Source organism: Mus musculus, chromosome 11 (genome assembly GCF_000001635.26).
Source record: "Mus musculus strain C57BL/6J chromosome 11, GRCm38.p6 C57BL/6J".
Taxonomy (NCBI): domain Eukaryota; kingdom Metazoa; phylum Chordata; class Mammalia; order Rodentia; family Muridae; genus Mus; species Mus musculus.
In genome coordinates this window covers 56602178-56618905 of record NC_000077.6, presented here as the reverse complement: position 1 = coordinate 56618905, position 16728 = coordinate 56602178, and positions in this window count along the sequence as shown.

Genomic DNA, 16728 nt, shown 5'->3' with positions numbered 1-16728 from the left:
ATTTGGGAACCATATTTCCATGTATACATACTTGAATTTCAGCATACCTTGGTTATTAATGTACTGCTGAGAGCACTAGGACTGAAACTTTAGGGGGAAAGCCATTCACAAACTTGTTAGAACTAATATATCCAGCTTAAGGCCATCCTAACATGCCAATTAAAGGCACAGATAAAGGCAAAAAGAACAAATTAGAAAGCAGAGAAAAAAATTCATGACTTCTCTGAGGATTCTCTCCTAAGCTTGGAGATGGAGACACACTCTTCAGAGGGACAGACCACAAGGTTTGTCTTTGAGGCACTGATGAGAGCTGGAGCCTGTATAATGAAGCAGCCCAGTTGAACTGTGACTGCTCTGACATCCCCTCAGCTCTTGTCCTGAAGGAGACTCAAGACTGTGATACAAAGGGCAAGGAAGCAAGGTGGCTCCCTAATGTTGCCCTCTTCTCTCTGGTAGCAATCTCAATTAGAAATGACAGTCTAGATTTGAGAAGTGGTCTCTTGGCTCAGCGGGGCCTCGCAGTATTATTGCTCTGTTATCATCAATATGTTTATCACAGTCCTGTTGTTTCTAAAATCCATATGGGGTTTTGGCTTCTGTTAGACAAAATCTTAGCTGAAAGTACAGTTTCAGTTGTGATGGTTACTATTGTCTATGAGCTTGACAGTATCTAGAATCATGAAGAGACATGATACTCAGGGCATGTCTGAGAGAGGTTTTCTAGACTTGGTTAATTGAGATTGGAGGAACCACCCTAAATGTGGGCTTTGTGAAATGGACTAGGTCTTCAACTTAATAAAATGGAGAAAGCACCCGTTGTTAATTTCTCTCTAACTTCCTGATTGGGGATGCAATGTGACCAGCCACATCTTGCCCCTGTCACCATACCTTCCTCGCCCTGATGGACTATATCCCTCCTTTCTTAAGTTGTCTCAATCAAGTGTTTTGTCAGTCACAGCAAAGAAAAAAAGATTTACTGATTCATCAATAAAACACATAGTTATGAAATGAAGGTGGCAGCCTCAAGTTCATATCTAACTTTAATTTCTCCAAGGACCCAAATGAGAACACAGTGCTTTCTGTCAAAAGCAGCTCCTACTTAGTAGATTTCTGTGGCTTCTGGGTGATAAAAAACATTGATAGTTATAACTCAGCACTAAACCCGGTGTAGTACAGTATTGACCTGCCTGTCACGTTGTGCTCACCGGCTCATTAGTGGCAAGAAGTTTGTGGGGGTGACCAACTAACTGCTTCCTGATCAGATTGCAAAACTTGCACAGAAGGGATTTTATGTAAATCTAACTAAAACCTTCAGTCTGAGGAGATCATACTTCCTACATGAGAACCTATTGTTATTCTGTTAGACATATTGCCATATCACTCAATCTTAAGGGGAATTCAGAGTTACTTTGTGTGATATAAACTCCAGAAAACTGGGATGGTGATCGTTGTAAGACAAACTTGGTCATGACTCCCAAGATGAGGCAGACAGAGGTGGTAAGATGGCTCAGTTGGAGGGGATATTCAGCTGTGTTAAGGAGGAGCTTCCTTGGGTAAGAGGTTCTGAGGAAAATGCTCTTTTCAGGAGACCCAGGTAGATTTTGTCCTGAAATTCCTTCATTGTCTTGTGTCTTAGTTAGGAGTTCTATTGCTGTGAAGAGACAACGTGATCATGGCGACTCTTAGAAAGGAAATCATTTAATTGGGGTGGACTTACAGGTTCAGAGGTTTAGTCCATTACTGACATGATAGGAAGTGGGGAGACACACAGGCAGACATGATGTGCGGGAGAAGGAGTTGAGAGTTCTACATCCTGATCCTTAGTCAGCAGGAAGAGATACTGGGCCTAGTTTAAGCATTTAAAACACCCAAAGCCCATACCTAGTGACACACGAATACCAGCAATGACATACCTCCTCCAACAAGGCCATTCCTCTTAATAGTGCCATATCCTGTGAGCCATTTTCATTCAAATCACCAAGTCTTGTTATTAGAATCTAACTTCTGAATTGTCATAGCTCTTCTGAGAATATAGGAATACAAAACTTAATAGAAGGAAACAGGTAATTCAGGACAAGTAGCAGAGATGCATATACGAGAGACTTCTATCAATTCTTCTATCCAAGGCCAGAGAGAGGCAGTGCCAGGAGGCACACACGTGTGGGTGAGCTCTTAGTGTCCAAGGTACCATCTCTCTTATCTTTAGAAGTGTGTTGGGCTGCTAACATCCTCCTCTGTATTTGAAAGGCTCTGGTAGGTCCTCTCAGGAGACAGTTATATCAGGCTCCTTTCAGCATGCACTTCTTGGCATCCACAATAGTGTCTGGGTTTGGTGACTGTACATGGGATAAATCCCCAGGTGGGACAGTCTCTGGATGGCCTTTCTTTTAGTCTCTGTTCTACACTTTATCTCCATATTTGCTCCAGTGAGTATTTTGTTCTCCTTCTAAGAAGGACAGAAGCACCCACACTTTGGTCTTCTTTCTTATTGAGCTTCATGTGATCTGTGAATTGTATCCTGGTTATTTGGAGCTTTTGAGCTAGTATCCACTTATCAGTGAGTGCATACCATGTGTTTTCTTTCATGATTAGGTTCCTCACTCAGGATGCTGTTTTCTAGTTCTATCCATTTGCCTAAGAATTTCATGAATTCATCATTTTTAATAGCTGAGTAGTACTCCATTGTTTATATGTACCATGTTTTCTGTATCCATTCCTCTGTTGAAGGATATCTGGGTTCTTTACAGTTCCTGGCTATTATAAATAAGGCTGCTATGATCATAGTGGAGCTTGTGTTCTTATTACATGTAGGAGCATCTTCTGGGTATATGCCAAGTAATGCGGGGTCCCTAATAGAGGAGTTAGAGAAGGGACTGAAGGAGTTGAAGGGGTTTGCAAACCCTTAGGAAGAATAACAATACCAATCAACCAGACCCCCCCCCCAGAACTCCCAAGCACTAAGCCATCAACAAAGGAGTACACATGGTTCCAGCTGCTTATGTAGCAGAGGATGGCTTTGTCATGCATCAATGGAAGGAAAGGTCCTTGGTCCTATGAAGGTTTGATAGATGTTCCAGTGTAGGGGAATCAAGGGCAGGGAGGTGGGAGTGGGTAGGTAGGTACAGGGACATCTTTATAGAAGTAGGGGGAGGGAGGATGTGATAGGGTGTTTCTGGGAGGGAGAGAAACTGGGAAAGGGGATAACATTCGAAATGTAAATAAAGAAAATATCTAATAAAAAAAAAAGAAAAAAGAAAAAAAAAAAGAAAAAAGAAGTGTGTTGGTCTGGGTCTGGTTGTTAGGCTTGTAATTCCAGTCACTAGGGGATGTTAAACCTGGAAGATTACAGATTTCAGGCATGTCTAGACTACAAAATATTAGGAAAAGAATGAGGTAGGAGAAAAGGAGTTCTCTGGCTCTGTAGTAGTCCCTGGCATTCTACCTTCATGAGACATTAAATACAATAGTGACCTGCCTAAGGTGACCAGGACCCAGAAGAATTATGCAGATGAACAATATCAAGCTTCCCTTGGAGAAGCCCCTCTTCTGAGAGCTTTGGCTACAGTGTGCACATTCCTTTTTCATGTATTATATAATTTGATAGCAGGAAATTTAACTTTTGCATCAAGAGGGAAGTTGAATTAAGGAATGCGTTATTGAGAACTCTTTATAACATGTGCCTGTATGTGCCTGTGGGTGCCCCACATATGCTAAAAGACTGTTTGATCCGCTGGAGCTAGAAGGTGGTCTACTGCCCTAAATAGGTACTAGGAACAAAATTCTAGTTCCCCATAGGAGCAGTGGGTGCTTTTAGTAGCTGATCATGTTTTCCAGCTCAAACAAGAAGTTTTATACCAAGTGTAAGGGTAGAAAAAATAATTATGAGACAATTTATCCCACATAGAATGGACCCAAAGAAAGAATAAGATAGATGTTAATTGGATTGTTTTCAAAATTTTCTGGCTAGTTTGGGAGAAATTTTTCCTTATGAAGAATCTGGAACATATCCTTTAGTTACATTTTGGTTTGCTTATTTCAATTTGTGTGTAACACAACAGGCCTCTCTGTGGGGTAAGAATGGGTTTATCTCTCAACTGCTGCTGCAGCTAGTAACTAGGAAAATTATCTAACATTAGCTCTTCGCCCCTAAATTGTGGGCAAGAATCTAGTACTATTTAAGAGACTCTGAACATGTCTAATGAGAGGGACTTGTTCAGAAGATAACTGATGTGTGAATTAGAGTGTCTTTAGTGAGCACACTGTGTGTGGGGCCGTGGGGCCGTGGGGCCGTGGGGCCGTGGGGCCGTGGGGCCGTGGGGCCGTGGGGCCGTGGGGCCGTGGGGCTGTGTTCCAGTTCTTTGGAAACCCCCCCATCCCTGCTTCCTCTCTTCTTAGAAGAGACAATGTATTCTACTGGAGCAGAGTCAACAGTGAGAGGCTCAGGTGTCACGGGCTGACTGTGTAATATTCTTTTTAAGTATTTACTGTGAAGCCTTGTTCCAAGCACTATGTTTAGGAGTCAAGAATCGATGATACACAGCCCATGATTTTCTTCTAAAGGATATTAAATTCTAGTGCTGGGGACCTTAGCCAAGGCAGGAAGTCCAAGCACAGCGGGCAATGTTTGAAGTAAAGTGATTTTTCTGACTTAGTGTATGAACTAAAAGAAATAACACGGCAGTGTCTCCAAACACTAAAGAGGACAAGTTTCTGTTTTATTTTCTTTTACTATTGGTGCATCCTTGCTAGACTTTCAATTATTTGTTTTAATTTTAACTTAGCTTTTTTCCCTTTTGTCTATGTGTGTTAATGAACCTGTGTGCTGTATTGGTGTGTAAGGGTTAGAGGCCCATCTCCACTTCTTTGCTCAGTAGCCATCCATCTTGTTATTTAAGGTAGGATCTTTTTCATTGGCATAGAGCTCCATGGCTTAGATAGGCTTCTTTGCCAGAGAGTCCCAGAGATCTGCCTCTTCAGTCAAGAATTATTAGTGTAAGTTCTGATTTTTGTTCGTGTTGTTGTTGTTGTTTGGTTTGGAATGCTGAGTGTGTGTTCTGATGTCTACCTGACAAATGCTCTGCCAACTGAGCCTTCTTCCCAGCCTGTCTTTTCATGTATATATTCTTGAATACTCAGTGCCTACCACGGTGCTTAGTGCATAGTAGGTACATAGTAATATGTGTGTGTATGAATGCGTACCCAACACGTAGCTGTGGGGCTTCACAGACCCTGGTCTTTTCGTTTCAGTGTGTATGAGGGCTTTGCTCTCATTTGCTCAGACTAGCATGTTTGGTGTCTGTGGAGGGTACAAGGGGATGTTGGATGTCTTGGGACTGGAGTTACAGGCAGTTTTGAGTGGCTACCTGAGTACTGGAAATCAAACCTAGGTCCCTTGTAAGATCAGCCAGTGCTGTTAACCACTGAGCGATCTCTCCAGGTAGAGTCCCTAATTTTAACACTAATAGGAATGTGTTTTGAGTAAAAGACAGGGCTCACCAGCTGTATTCACCAATCTTCTATATGTCAACTTGACACAAAGCTAGAGTTATTTTAAAAGACAGAACCTCAATTGAGAAGATACCTCAATAAGGCCTGGCTGTAGGGGATTTTCTTAATTAGCAATTGATGGGGAAGGCTCAGCCTTTTGTAGGTGGTGCTATCTCTGAGAACCTGGGTCCTGGGTTTTATAAAAAAGCATGCTGAGCAAGCCATAAGGAGCAAGACAGTGAGTAGCACCTCTCCATGCCCCCCTGCATCAGCTTCTGCCTCCAGATTACTGCTAAGTTTGAGTTTCTGTCCTGGCTTCCTTCAGTGATAAACTACAATGTGGAAGTGTAAGCCCACTACCTTCTTTCCTTCCAAATTTTCTTTTTTTGGTCATGGCGATTCACTGCAGCAATAGAAACCCTAACAAGACACAGTCCTATCCACAACTGAGGAGCTATTGACTGTTGATGGATTCTGCAAGAGGGAAAGTGTTTTGTTGTTTGTTTTGTTGTTGTTGATGATGATGATGATGATGGTGGTGGTGGTGGTGGTTATTTATGTGGCTTCTTCTTGTTCAGCCATGCTTTGCCCATGAGGATATGACCAGCACAAACCAGACTTAGTGGATTATTATTCTTTTTTTAAATGACATGAAGTTAGAGGAGGAGTTAAGTGGGGTAGATCTGGAAGGAACTGAGGACTGGTTTGTTTGGCTTAAATTTTATTTTAGAGATAGTGTCTTGCTATGTAGCCCAGGCTGCCTGGGAACTCCTGGTGCCCCTGCTTCAGGCCATTAGATTATACAGGCTTGTAGCACCACATCTGGATAGAGCTTTGTGTCCTTTCTAAATAGGGGTTTAAGACTATAACTTCTAAACCGTGTGTCTTACAAAGGGCATTGATGAAGCATTCACACTGTGGCTTAACATCGAGGCTGCCTTCTCCTGTTGACAGAGATGTTATGAGTCACAGTGCGTAAATATTTCCCAGGAAAGACAGTGCCATGCCTTTGACCTCACAGTTACTGCCTCTCAGAAAATGTTCCCACAGTGATCTCGCTTCACTCAAAGCCATGAAAACTCTTCATGCTTAGGCATTCAGTTCAGGAAGCCAGAGAAAACACAGTTAATGTGGAGAGCAAAGCATGGCTTGTGGAACGTATCAGCCATGTAAAGAAATCATTCTACTTAGGGTGATACTTGTTTTAAAAAGGAGTTCGTGGCAAAATCTGCAAAGCTCCTGATGTGTTAGAGAAGCAACAGAGAAGAGGGTTTCTGGTTACAGTTTCAAGACGTGAGCAAGAGTTGACTAGGCAGCTAGAATTCACAGGAAGGAAAAAAATATCTACAATTAGACTGCTGGCTTCAAATTGGATTTTTATCCAGGCTTTCTCGAAGTCACCATGACATGTTTTCCTCACACAGGCATGGTTAACTACAGCTTGAATATGTGTGAGAGCTGATGCTCTTGTAGGTCCTTGTCAGTTTCAGTGAGTATATTTTAAAACTATGGGTTGATTTGCTGTGATAGTTAGTATTGTCAACTTAACACAACTTAGAATCCTTTGAAAAGACTGCCCCAATTAGGGGATGGCCTGGACCAAGTTGGCCTGTGGGGGATCATCTTCAGTGTCTTAATTCATGGGAGATCGAACCTGGAAATGGGAAGCACCAACCCCCTCATTTGGGGCAGTCCTGTATAACAGTAAAGAATGAGAGCTGTCCATCGAGTGCTCATATGTTCATTTCTCTCTGCTCTTGATTCTGGATGTCATTTACCAGCTGCTTTGATTGTGTATTTCATGGATTTCCCTACAGTAATGAGCTAGGAGTTGAATCGATTTTTTTTAACCTATTACTATACAATATATTTTATCATATTTACCTCCAACTTCTTTCAGATCAACGCCTACCTTCCCACCACCTCCCAACTTTATGCTATCCTCTTTGTAACTAACCCACTAAGTCTCATTTGTGTTGCCCATGTACTCATGGTGGTGGTTCCTTCCACCAGAGCATGGTGAGCCTACCAGGCCTCACTCCTAAAGAGAACTGACTACCCTTCCCCTAAAAGCCATCAATTGTCCATAGCTCCTCAGCTGGAAGTCAGGGTTCGTGAGCCCCTCCACATTCCGTGTTATAATGCTGACTGGCTTGACTTGTGCAGCAACCACAGTGCTGTGGGTTCGTGAGTGCAACATCCCTGTCATGATTAGAAGACACCCTTGTGCTACATTCCTCCTCTATATTCAGCTCTCATAATCTTACTTTCCTCCTCCACAGTCATGTCTGATATTGGTGTGTGTGTGTGTGTGTGTGTGTGTGTGTGTGTGTGCAGATGCTCCGTTTTTGTCTGTCAGACTCCACAGATACTCATTTTCTGCACTATAATCATCTGTGAATGTCTGTGTAACCTACAACTGTGAGCTAAAGAAAACCTTCTCTACCCTCAATTGCTTTCAGTCATGGTATGTTATCATAGCAGCAAACATGAAACTAGAACTCGTGTTCTACCAGCACCAAAGAGAAAGCAAGATCTGTCACCCCTATTTCCTTCAGTCATTGCTTTATGTTCTGATAGCTGTAACTATGATGGCAGTGAATTTGCTTATCTGCTTTGTGTCCACTCAAGATCCAAGGCAAACAACACACACACAATCATCATTTCTATTTATGCTGCCATTATAAAGAATGGGAATGTGATAATTATTTTTAAAATGCACACAGAAATTTCATATAACCCAATACATTAAAAAATACCAAGTAGGGCGTCACATCCCTATGCAATGTTAGCTTTTCCTTGGGAATTAGAAGGAAGGAGTAATAACTTGGAGAAGAAAAGAGATTGCATTTTTTTTGTTTTGTTTTTTTTTTTTTTTTGATTGACACCATCCTTCCCTGAACTGTCTGCACCAGTGGTCAGAAACAGATTGTCCCGTCATTTTAGAGTCAAAGGTCCAGCTGTATGACAGTGGAGTCAACCTTGACGCCTTAGAACATCAGCCTCCATTCATTCAAATCCCTAGCCTCATTCTGGGACCTCCACTTGCTCAGGTCTTCTGCCTTGGTTTCTCTCCCTGGAGAGGAGGATGCTAAGAATCACAGGAACACTGAGGCCTTGGGAAACAAAGTGCTCTACAAGATCAAGATATTATTAGAAGGCAGAGTTCTCACAAACGAAGAACATTCTCACTTGCTTCATACACTTGCTGAGGTGCAGAATGGCCAAGAATTCCTGCTAACCAAGTATGACCCAGAACAGGACCACCCCCACCCCTTTCCTTCTCCCCTCCTATCCTCTCACCTCCATTCCCCACCTCCTATTTTACCACAATCTCAGTATTTAAACTGTCAATCTTTTTCCTGTCAAAAGCATTGGTGAATAGACTTTGTTTGCCCCTGTAATGGATTTTTCAGATGCATCTCTTTAATATGTTTTGATACAGGTCTTAGATTATATAAAAGTTTACCTGATCATGCAGGTTAAAAATACACCCAACAACCTCAATGGTTACTGTGTTGAATCTGATATTATATAGTTTTTCTTTTTCTCTCTCTCTCTCGGAATCTATTTCCTTGATAGAAAACTCCCATTTTCTCTTTCTCAGTGATCAAAATTATCCATGAGAGATGGATGTCCTAGACCACTCTGTCCATCCCCTAGTCATAGTGGTGGACTTGGAGATGGCTATGAAGCCATACCTGAAGATAAAATTTTGAGAATTTAGTAAAAATAAATAGTCGTAAGACTAATGAAATGAGTATGAATGTTCATAAAAAACTAAAAAGTAGAGATCTACCCTATAGCCCAACTATATCATTCTTGGATATTGTCACTCAAAAGATACCAGTCAACACATTTCTCATTTGTAGGTCTCAAACATTACTTTAAATCTCTCTCTCTCTCTCTCTCTCTCTCTCTCTCTCTCTCTCTCTCTCAAACAGACACACACACACACAGACACACACACACACACACAACATGAAAGCAGAACTGAAATGAAATTGTCTGGCTAACAGGCATAACTAGTGGGAGGGGTCAGAGAAAGGAATAATGATCTCACAGTTATAACTTACTAAAATATAACATTTTGGTTTTTTTGTTTTGTTTTGTTTTTGTTTTTGTTTTTGTTTTTTTGTTTTAGTTTTTGTTTTTGTTTTGTAGAAAAGACAGGCCCAAAGTGGGATCCAGCTCAAGGGGAGGTCCCAAGGACTGACACTATTACTGAAGCTATGGAGTGCTCACAAAAAGGAACCTTACATGACTGCCCTCCGAAAGACCCAACAAACAGCTGAAAGAGTCAGAGGCAGATATTTGCACCCAACCAATGGACAGAAGCAGCTGACCCCTGTTGTTGAATTAGGGAAGGCTGAAAGAAGCTGAGGAGAAGGTTGCTGCGATCCTGTAGGAGGACCAGCAATCTCAATTAATCTGGACCCCTGAGATCTCTCAAACACTGGCAAATCAACCGCCAAACAGTCAACACACACCAGCTGATACCAGGGCCCCAACGTACATACGGTAGAGGAGTTCTGGGTCTGTGTTCATTCGGAGATACTGCATCTAACCCTCAAGAGTCTGGAAGCCCCAGAGAGTTTAGAGGTCTGGTGGGGTGGGGGATGGGGACATCCACATGGAGATGGGGATGAGGAGAAGGTATGGAATGTGGAACAGTCGGAGAGCGGATTGGGGGGGGAGATAAAAGATGGAGTGTAAAAAAATAAAATAATTTTTAAAAAAGAAAAGACATTTTTTTTCTATTCTGGCTAAGCTCTAAAAATTTGACTCAGAGATTGTTGGAGACAGTCTTTGGTGATGGGAGACTATTTGATAATAAAGTATCAGATTAAAGCCCATTGGACATGCAAACTGTGTATGCCCCAGTACAGGGGAACGCCAGGGCCAAAAAAATGGGAATGGGTGGGTAGGGAAGTGGGGGGGGGAGGGTATGGGGGACTTTTGGGATAACATTGGAAATGTAATTGAGGAAAATAAGTAATAAAAAATATTTAAAAAATGAATTCAAGGCACATGGTGCTGATAGGTTTTGTTTTCCTATCCTTCTGGATAGGAATCCATTTTGGTGCTCCAGCTTATATATAGTTTCTCAGAGCTACACTGAATCCTTCAAATCTGTCAAATGCATGCCTCTTGCCTTCTCTGCCTCATTCATAGTATGCTTCAGTACACACCACCAAAACAGAGATTTGTACAGAGATTTTTTTGTGTGTGTCTACTTGGCACAAATCTAGACATATCTGAGAAGAGGTACCACGGTAAAGAAAATACCTCCATTAGATTGGCCTGTGGTCAACAGAAAACAAATAAGGTGTGAATCCAATTGTTTTTGTTTATCTGCTTTTTAAAAATAGCTTTTATATCATTGATGGCAACTTCATACATATTTATATTGTATCTTAATCCTATGCCCTCCCAAGCCCGCTCTCTACTCCTCCACACACAGGCAATACATCCCCTTCCCATTGTCCTGCTTCCCTCTCTCCTAACCTACTAAGTCCAATTAGCACTGCCTGGTTGAATTTTGACTGATCATTTGACTTGAGCTTGTGCATAACTATAGGTAACTGTGGTGTTTCCTGATCCTTGGAGGAGATGACAGATGCTCTGTTTAGGGCTGAACACTCAAAGGTCACCTATTCTCAGCACTTTGTCCAGTTGTCTATTTCTGCATTGACTGCTGTCTGTTGTAGAAACTTCCTGACAGCAGTACTACTTTAAGGCTATAAACATATGGATTTAGAAGACAGCTTGACAATGTAGGCATTTATTTTGCTGTCGTCTTGAGCCAATATCTATATTGATCTTGATCTATATCATAGATCACCACACCGCTGTTTAATCAAATGTTCAAATCTCCAGGTAACATTAAGGAATGTGTTTTGTAAGGAGCCCTCTAGGTGACTATGATTTATGTTCCTGTCTGTTAATCACTGCTCCAGGATAAAGACACTGATATTTTTATCTCATAGGTTATCCTGAGGGGGGGGGATCAGTTTTCTCATTAGACCTGTGTCATCAAAGACTAGTTCATTTATGAATAACAGAGGCCAAACCTAGGTGGGATGGAACATAGCTAGGGCTACTCATTACCAGCTATTTCTGTAATGATGTCTATAGGGCAGCTCAGGCTAGTTTCAGGCCTGGCTGGACTTGGAAATTCTGCTTATGAGGCACCCCTCCCTGGCTCTTATCTCCACTGTACTTATTGGATTCTCCATCCAGTTCCCAGCAGCTCTATAGCTCTGTATCTCCAGTCTGATGCTCTAGCAGCCTCACAGAAGCCAGAGAAAATAATATTCCGCCCCTTTAGGGATCACAGTTGTCTTCTAGGGATTGGGCCAAATGACCTCGGACAGGATGCCCAGTGTTTATTAGCCAGGACAATACTAGGGGCCACTGCTGGAGCTCAGAACATTGTTTCATTCAAGAAAAGGGGCATGGCTGTTCAGAGCAAATCTAGGGCTCACCCATAGAGTGAAAGAATAGATGAACAAACCCATACTCATATCCCTGTAGGATCACAGTAGGTTCGAAGAATTTGCCTGCGTGACCCTTTTAGCCTGGACTGGAGGGACCATCTAGTCTCCATCTTTTCCAAAGATCTTAAAAATGCTTAGTACTCGATGTTCTGCCACCCAGATGGTTTTGATCTGTGGTGTGTGTGTGTGCCTGTGTGTGTGTATGTGTGTGTGTGTGTGTGTGTGTGTGTGAGAGAGAGAGAGAGAGAGAGAGAGAGAGAGAGAGAGAGAAAGAGAGAGAGAGAGAGAGAGACAGACAGACAGACAGAGACAGACAGAGACAGAGAGAGACAGAGGGGGGTGGAGATACAGAGAGACAAAGAGAGAGACAGAGAGAGACAGAGAGAGACAGAGAGACAGAAAGAATGTCAGTATACGTGTGGATGTGAGAGGATGTGATCATGTGTCACTCCTCATATTCTAACTTTTCTGAGATTATTGCTTACCACTGCACACACATGCTTAGCTGGTAGACCAGCCAGAAGACACCTACCTCCCATCTTACCACAGGAGTGCTGACATTGTTGATAGGAGGACTAACTTGGGTCCTCTCTTGTAGCAAATACTTTCCCCAGAAAGTCACCTTCTCAGCCTGCTGTCCCTGATTCTTGTGTGATGCTCCCAGCTCCTCAGTGACCTGGATTTCCGGTCGAACCTCTTTTATGTGCAGTATTTACCATGTCTGTGTGAGTCACATACCTTGTGTGTGTGCCTCTCTGATCTGTGAGTTTGAGACAGGAAGACTGCCAGATCTTCAAAACCAGCTCCTGCCTCTCCTCCTTCAACCTGTCCCCCATCCTGAAATGCAAACAAGCTGTCAGGAGGAAGTTCCTGATAACTCTTCCCTTATGGCTAAGAAGCACTCAACCCATGACCCATATTTAAGTTTCTTTTACTTTTTTGTGATGGTTTGTTTTATTTGAGGCAGGGTCTCACATAGTGAGAATTACTGTCAAACATGGTTGTGAGACACCATGTAGTTGCTGGGAATTGAACTCAGGACGTCTAGAAGAACAGCCAGTGCTCTTAACTGCTGAGCCATCTCTCCAGTTTCCCTACTCCCCTACACCTGGTCTGAATTTTTAAAACTCAACCATTCATTTGGTCTTTAAACTTAGATGTTTGAGAAAGAGCTCCAGTGTGTCAAAGAGGGATGCCTACAGTGTGATTCCAGAAGCAGTACTTGCAGTCTCCACCTCATCTGGTACCTTGTGTTAGAAACTACAAACTGCCCTGAAAACAGGCCGCTGTCTGCATTTCTGCTGTGAGATGCCGCCTTACCCACTACAAGCCAGTCTTCAGCTATGCTACTAGATTCAGAAGATCCAGAAGTCCTGCAAATATAAAGTGTCAGAGAAGCTGCCGGAGACAAGTCTCACCTCAGGAACTGCTGCGGGCTAACTAGGGTCACTTGAGTGGAACAACCAAAAGAGTTGATTTTGCAGAAGAAAGCAGAGCTTCAGTGCCTGAGTCTCCCCAAGTGCTCAGCTATCAGATGTGATGCCTGCTTGTGAAGCAGTTTCTAGCATTATCAATTTTCACTGTTCTAGAACATATTCTCTCCCCTGTCTGGCTCCATGAGAATTACCAGATGCCTGACAAATTTAAGATGTTATATCTCTTATTCTTTTATATAGTTCACTGCCTTTTCCATAAGTGAAGTACCTCTTCCACTGGGGCAGCAGAGGAGGCAAATGCAGGTGCTAACAGACAGGAAGCAAATAAGACATTCCATGGTAGGACCACAACTTGCAAGAGGTCACAAGCACACCAAATATTTACTTTAAAATGGAAGGCCAAATGTGAAAAATATGTAACAGAAATGAGAAATTATAAAATGGGATTGCAGTGGATATTTGTCACTGGGATTTCACAACAGACACACATACACACACATAGAGAGAGAGAGAGAGAGAGAGAGAGAGAGAGAGAGAGAGAGAGAGAGAGAGAGAGAGAGAGAGACTTATACACAAATACTGGAACTTCTTCACAGCAGAAATTCAGTACCTGTGGAGAAGTTGAATGCTGCAGATCCAGAGCTAAATAATCTTGGTGTTCGTGTCCCCTAAAAATCACCATTTGTTGTCTACCTTTTATATAACTTAATATCCTGGGTACAATTAGGTAACTCTACTTACAGTATATGAAAAGAACCCTAGCTTCCATCAATCTAATAGCTAAGTATGCCATCAAAGGGAAAAATCTCTGCCCATAGCAGAAATGGCCTTGCCTTCCTGTGACCTACCTACCTCATGGACCTACCAGTGAGTGTATTTCAGACAGTGCTGATTTATGAGTTCCTTTGCTGTGTTGCAAATGACAAAACAAAACAAACAAACAAACAAAACAAAACAAAAACAAACCCCCCCGCAAAAAAAAACTAAACCAAAATTACCTATTCATCAAGCTGTTACCATGTTGGAACATGGTATTCGGTGTAACCCCAATCTGTGTACTCAGGCCATGGTCACTCAATTTTGGCTTCACAAAAAGATTTCTCTTATCCTTGGTGAGAGATCTGGTTTTTACTTGTGAATGGCTTTGTGCTGAGAGATGAAGATGGTGCTGAACTGACCAGGAAGAGGCCTGAGTAACCTAACTCTGGACATAGTTACATCCAAAAGAGAAACGTGAAGGATAAAAGCCAGAAGATGGAGGAACTTGTATACAGCACTCAGCTCTTCCCAGTGGCTCAACCCCATAGAAAGTACTGGAAGAAATGAAAGGTCTATTCACATTTCCCAAACAGTGTTCAGGGCAATGTCCACCAAGGCCAAATTCCTCCCCCTAGTCTTTGGGGAAATGCCAAGCTTTTTAATGGAAGTCAGAAAGATGTGTTTTAAATGTGCACCTTTGGGTCCAGCTTAAACAAGTTCAACCAAGTCTCATTTCTCATAAATGAACCAGTGAATGGAAACAATTCCATGTTTTAAGGGTGTGATGTGGAATGTGGATTTAGGATGAGTCGTGCTGGGGTTCTTGAAGAGTCTATTTCAGGGCTTTTCCATTATGTATGCTGGCTGGCTGGCAAACACAGCCTCAAGGATCTCTCAGTCCAGGCAGGCCCAAGAGCAACAAATGTAGTTTCTGCCTTAAGTTTTAGACTGAATGACTGTAATCACAAACTACCTTCAAGACAGTAAATCTTAAAGAGGATGGAGTCACAAGGCTTAGGAAAGATAGGGATGGAGCTTGGCAAAAGCCTTGGAATCCAGGGTTTTGAAGCTAAATGGGTGATCAGAGAGATGTACTAGCCTGGAAGGGTGAGTAGGCTCTGGTTTTCCTCACATGTGCATCCTTTACCATCCCTTGACATTGTTGAACACTGCATAATCCCAAAGGCCTAACTCAGCAGATTTGTCTCCTTTGGCTGTCTGACTTTTTCTGGGGTGATGTGAACTAATGACCTTTTACTTCAGATAAGAAATTCATGATATCATCAAATTTAGAGGTCAAAAACAGTGCTTTAAGTTAGGTTGGGCAATCATCCTCAAGAAGCAATAGGAGTTATTCTCTTGGCTTTAATGACATTAATTTTTTTTGTTTTGTTTTTCAAGACAGGGTTTCTCTGTGTAGCCCTGGCTGTCCTAATTTACCCCCCTTAACAAAATAATAAACCATTTTATAATGCAATATATTAATATACTTCATGATATGAAACATATATCAATTTATTATAGTATAGAATATATACTTATTATAAGGTTTATATATACTCTGTGTATATGCATCTATTACATATAGTATATTATATATACTATAATATAATGATATAAATTACTATATGTGTCATGTGTTATGTATTATGCCTATTATAGTATGCTAACCTATTTGCTATACATATTGTGTAACATGATAAATTATTATATGTACCATATTACATATGCATTATATTTTATATACTATATGATGGTGTACTAACAATGACCACAACAGTGTAGTGCTGAGTGATTTACGATAATTATCTTCCCCATTTCACAAACATGGAGGTGGTCACTGGAAGCTCTAATCTATCTGGCACAAACAGTGATAGCATTTTAAGGTGACAAGTATAATTAAGAAAAACTCTGGTTTGAATCCACTCCCTGATACTACTTTTCAGTGTAGTTCTGGAATTGTATTAATTCCTTAGACATTCAGTCTGTGATTGCAGAGTCCATTACAGAGGTAGCTTCTCTCTGAGAAGAATGGGGATGTTGTAGGAGTTCTCAAAATAAGTGTCTCAGTGACTCAAGGCATAGTGTGGATGTGATCCGCCAGAGCCTGCTGTTTCCTGCTTTGCAGAAGCAGGGGGAGTGAGTAAATCATTTGATTTCAAAGTCCTGCAATGATGGTTACTAGGTGAGCAAGACTGATCTCAGGCAGGGGATAGATTTTGTCCTTTGTACAATAAATGTTTTTCTTCTTTTAAATATGTGTGTTTGCCACATGAATGCATGCACACACATGCACACACACAAACACACACACACATATACACATACACACACATATATAATTTGTGTATCCATGTATGTGTACATTGTATGTATGTGCAAATCTGTGTGCATAGACACTTATGTGTGTATGACCATATATGTATACCGGCATGTGTATATGAGTGTGTATGAATGTATACATGTGTATATGCACGCACATACTTGTGTAGCATGTGAGTGGGTGTGTAAATTAAAATAAAAAATTCAGGATCTTTGTTCCCAGG